The 5,446-nt window shown below is 24.9% G+C and overlaps 1 non-coding gene across 1 annotated transcript; it reads left to right on the top strand.

Annotated features, from left to right (window-relative positions):
- The first annotated feature begins 4,065 nt into the window (after positions 1–4,065).
- On the top strand, positions 4,066–4,184 carry LOC123304559. The gene has a single exon (XR_006536570.1). It is a non-coding gene; the product is annotated as a 5S ribosomal RNA (ribosomal RNA).
- The last annotated feature ends 1,262 nt before the right edge of the window (positions 4,185–5,446 follow it).

The following is a 5,446-nucleotide window of genomic DNA, read 5'->3' as shown; positions in this document are numbered from 1 at the left end:
AGAGAGCCGTTTTTATATGTTGATGTATTTTTATGTTATCAATTAAATAATATTTTCGATTTATTTATTTTGAACTTGTATATTTTGTAACAGCTTTAGTACCTTCACTAACAGCGTGCTTTGCCAATTCACCAGGTAATAATAATCGAACTGCGGTTTGAATTTCCCGACTTGTGATTGTTGAACGTTTATTATAATGTGCTAAACGTGATGCTTCAGCAGCAATACGTTCAAAAATATCATTAACAAAACTGTTCATGATACTCATAGCTTTACTAGAGATACCAGTATCAGGATGCACTTGTTTTAATACTTTGTAAATGTAAATTGCATATGATTCCTTGCGCTTCCTCTTCTTTTTCTTATCACTCTTTGATATATTTTTTTGAGCTTTGCCAGCTTTTTTTGCTGCTTTTCCACTTGTTTTTGGTGGCATTGTTACAAACAATTAATATACACAGATAGTTACAGAACACCAGTCAGTATATGTATGAGCGTGTCGTGTATACAACTAGCGTATTATATACGCGAAGATGGATATAACAATAAAAATGAATACTACTCTCTGATTGGCTAAAAATAATACTATAAGGTGATTGGTTTATTTTTAAAGTTTTATATTTTATAAATATTATAAATTAAAATACCCAAATAACATTTTAAACATTTATGTTACAATCCCCGTAACGTACACATCTGTGTGATTATATTTACAAAAAAAAATATTAATTAAATAAATTTATTCGCTATGTCTGGACGAGGTAAAGGTGGTAAAGTAAAGGGAAAGGCAAAGTCAAGATCAAGCCGAGCAGGATTACAATTTCCTGTTGGAAGAATTCACAGATTATTACGAAAAGGAAATTATGCTGAACGAGTAGGTGCTGGTGCCCCAGTATATTTGGCTGCTGTTATGGAATATTTGGCTGCAGAAGTTCTCGAGTTAGCTGGTAATGCTGCCCGTGATAACAAAAAAACACGTATCATTCCACGTCATTTACAATTGGCAATTCGTAATGATGAAGAATTAAATAAATTATTATCTGGTGTAACAATTGCTCAAGGTGGTGTATTACCAAACATTCAAGCAGTGTTATTACCAAAGAAAACTGAAAAGAAAGCATAAATTAAAAACATTGCATTAATTTTTATAATAATAATACATCGATCATAGGCCTTTTAATAAAAGGCCACAAATTTATTTAAAATAAGAGTAAAAATTATTTTTATAAATAATATATTATAATATTTTTTTAAAGAATCAATTTAAATAATTATAAATTAATGATTCTTTTTTTTTTTTTTCTTTTTTTATATGTTATTATGGAAATAATTCATCATATTATGATGACATTTAGGTAACATATTATAAGAATATTCATAAAATATTATCAAAATAATATTGTATTATGATGATATTTAGACAAAATATTATAAGAATATACACAAAATATTATCAAAATAATATCATTAGATAACAAAACTGTTCATGATACTCATACCTTTACTAGAGATAAAAGTATCAGGATGCACTTGTATTAATACATATTATCACAACATCACAAAATATTTTTTAAAAGGAAAAATTTTTTTAAAATTATTATAAAATTTGATTGAATTAAATTTCAATTTATTTTTTTAATAATTAAAGAAAAAAAAAAAACAAAGCATATAAACTTTCTATTGAAAATGTTATTTTAAACTAGATGGCCAAGTGAACTTCGTTACACAAACAATATATGACGTATTCGTTATTTAAATAATCAGTATCCTTTGATATTATATCAATACGTTACTCTCTTCTTTTGATACATATTAATAAAATTTCAATTTATAAGATTTTATGTCAATTATATAAATAATATTATAAATTTTCTAAATACATAAGTTAAGTAACAAAAAATTTGAATAACAAGATAAATTTATATATTATGTTTTAATACTCGATACTATAATATATCGCATCCGTTACCAATTATTCGGTATCCTTTGATTTATACACAGAATGAACTAAAAATATATATCAAATTTATTTTATTTATTTATATATTTAATATTATTATTATTATTTTATATTACAAAGTTTCTTAACGAAGCTTACAATGATTTCTCATATCGTACTTAACAAAATTATTTAGATCATATAAAATTTAAATTGTTAAAAAATTTGTATATTTATTATTATTATTATTTATTTTTATTAAAATTACATAACATAAAATTAATAATATTTTAATAATTATATAAATTAATTCTTATTTAAAATAATCTTATATTAATCTCAACAAATACTCTAATAATATATTTTGTCATAAATTTTTTTATATTTAAAATAAATATTATAATATATAAATACTTATATCAGTATAAAATTTCTTTATATAATTATGAAAAAATTAATTTAATAGTTAATTATTGATATTAATGCATAAATAAAAGTATTTTCTAATGAAATATATTTTGTCAATGTTCGATTAACACATTTCATAATAATACGTTTTCATTATTGACAAAAAAAGTTTTTCTAAAAATGAAATCTTATACTATAATATATATATTTATATATTAAATTTTTTAATTATTTATATACTAATAATTTATAATAAATCGATATTAAATAAAAAATAAAAATATATACTTTTTAAGTTTACCTTAAAAATATTATTGTTTTGTATGATTGAAATAATTAATATTAAACTATGTTTATTAATAATTGTTAATAAAAAAATTAAATATATTTTAATTTATAAAATAAATATTATTATTAAATTTATAATTTATTATTTTATATATTATAGAAATTGAAAAAATAAATCATGTTTACTACGACAGTAAATTAGAAATACTATTTAATTTTTATGTGTTTTCTACATGGTACTTTGACTTACATAGGGACTTATATTATTGTGAATAATGATATAATTGAAAACCTTTATTTTTTATTTGATAGAATTATTATATTTTATCATTTAAATATTTATAATAAATACATTATTTTTATAAAGTAAAAAAATATGGCCGAAGAAAATTCTACAGCTGTTGCAGCAACTGCGGTTACTGCTGCTTCTACAACACCAACAAAAAAAGCAACAGCTTCTGGTGCTAAACGTACAAAACAACATTCAAAACCAACACATCCACGTACATCAGAAATGGTTGTTAACGCAATTAAAAATTTAAAAGAACGTGGTGGTTCATCATTACAAGCAATTAAAAAATATTTAGCTGCAAATTATAAAGTGGATTCTGATAAAATTTCACCATTTATTAAAAAATATTTAAAAGCTGCTGTAACTGAGGGAGCCTTGGTACAAACTAAAGGTAAAGGTGCATCTGGTTCATTCAAATTGGCTGCTTCCGCTTCATCTAATTCTTCAGCTAAATCAAAAGTATCCAAAAAAGAAAGTGGAGCAAAAGGTTCAGCAAAGAGTGCTAAAAGTAAACGGGCACCAAAAGAAAAGAAAGCCACAACTACATCATTGGCAGCCAAAAAGCCTAAAGCAAAAAAAGCGACTCCATCATCATCAACTGCTGCTAAAAAAGTTACTGCAAAATCATCAGCGGCATCAAAAAAAGCACCAGTTAAAGCAAAACCAGCAAAAAGTACAAAATCCGCTGCCAAAAGTAGCCCTGCTCGTAAACCGAAAGCACCAAAAGCTAAGAAAGCTTCTGTTGCCAAATCATCTCCTACAAAAATTAAAAAAGCAGCACCAAAAAAGAAATGATCTGTTACTTTAATAATATATTGAAATATTTCATTATTTTTGCTAAAAAATGAAAATAACATAGGCCTTAATACAGGCCACAAATTAATATTTGATAAGAGTAAATTATTTTTTGTATAAATATTTTATAAAATAATAGTTAAGAAACATTTGCCACAGTCAGTACCACGGATGGGTGGCCACTTGAGAATACTGTGTGCGGTTGCATTTTTATTTAAAATATATGGTATAATAAATAAGTATATATTTAAATTGATTACTTCATTGAAAATTTTAATAATATACTTTAATATTAATGATATTTATGAAAAATATATATTTGTAAAAATTTTCATTTATTACTGGCAACAGCCATACCACGTTGAAAACACCGGTTCTCGTCCGATCACCGAAGTTAAGCAACATTGGGCACAGTCAGTACTTGGATGGGTGACCGCTTGGGAACACTGTGTGCGGTTGCCTTTTTATATTAAAAATATAAATTATTTTTCTTCTTTTCTTTTTTTTTACACACCATATATAAATATATGTTATTTAGAAATGTAAACCTTTTATATTATTCGTCAACAAATAAATATTATTTTTTGTATAAAATTTTATTGCATTTATAACTCATATCATGGTTACTTTAAAGCGAGAAGTTTTTTTAATATTTCAAATGAATATAAAATAATATAAATTTTATGAAATTTATTTATTTTTAGAAATAGCAATCGCTTATAATTATAACAAAATTTTAATAATGTTTAATTTTATTTCAATAATTTATATATATATATATATATATATATATTTTAATAAAAATAATATACTCTTATTTAATAATATATGTTGGTCCTATATATAGGACCGAAAATATTTCTTATTTGTTTTTTTTTTTTTTAAATTGTCATTTAAAACGCTTATGCACGTTCTCCACGAATACGTCTTGCCAATTGTATATCCTTAGGCATAATTGTAACACGCTTTGCATGAATTGCGCATAAATTGGTATCTTCAAATAAACCTACTAAATAGGCTTCACTAGCTTCTTGTAATGCCATAACAGCTGAACTTTGGAAACGTAAATCGGTTTTAAAATCTTGTGCAATTTCACGTACTAAACGTTGGAATGGTAATTTACGAATTAACAATTCAGTACTTTTTTGATAACGACGAATTTCTCGTAAAGCTACTGTACCAGGACGATATCTGTGTGGTTTTTTTACTCCACCAGTTGCTGGTGCACTTTTACGTGCAGCTTTCGTTGCTAATTGTTTTCTTGGTGCTTTACCACCAGTTGATTTACGTGCAGTTTGCTTGGTTCTAGCCATTTTCAAATAATAATGTTTTTACAAAAAAACACACAATTTTAAAAATTATATTCGACAATTTGATACTACAAAGTCAAATGTTTAAATGCGAAATAAATGTGTTGTATTTATATTTATATGAAATTTCAAAATTTTTGTTGTCATATCCTATTGGATAGCTATCAGAGTATGGACTAATCAAATTGTATAGGCGTGGCTTAAAAAATCTTTAATGCTTTATATAAAAAGGCACAATTGTACCGGCGCTCACATACATTACAATACTTGTGAGGTTAACACACGTGTTATCCGTTCGTTAAAATATTGTAAATAATTTTTTATTAAAATGACTGGCAGAGGAAAAGGTGGAAAGGGTCTTGGAAAAGGGGGTGCAAAACGTCATAGAAAAGTTTTGCGTGATAATATCCAAGG

The sequence above is a fragment of the Chrysoperla carnea genome (assembly GCF_905475395.1).
Source record: "Chrysoperla carnea chromosome X unlocalized genomic scaffold, inChrCarn1.1 SUPER_X_unloc_66, whole genome shotgun sequence".
Lineage (NCBI taxonomy): Eukaryota > Metazoa > Arthropoda > Insecta > Neuroptera > Chrysopidae > Chrysoperla > Chrysoperla carnea.
The sequence above is the reverse complement of the archived record's forward strand: the minus strand, read 5'-3'. Positions and strand labels throughout refer to the sequence as shown.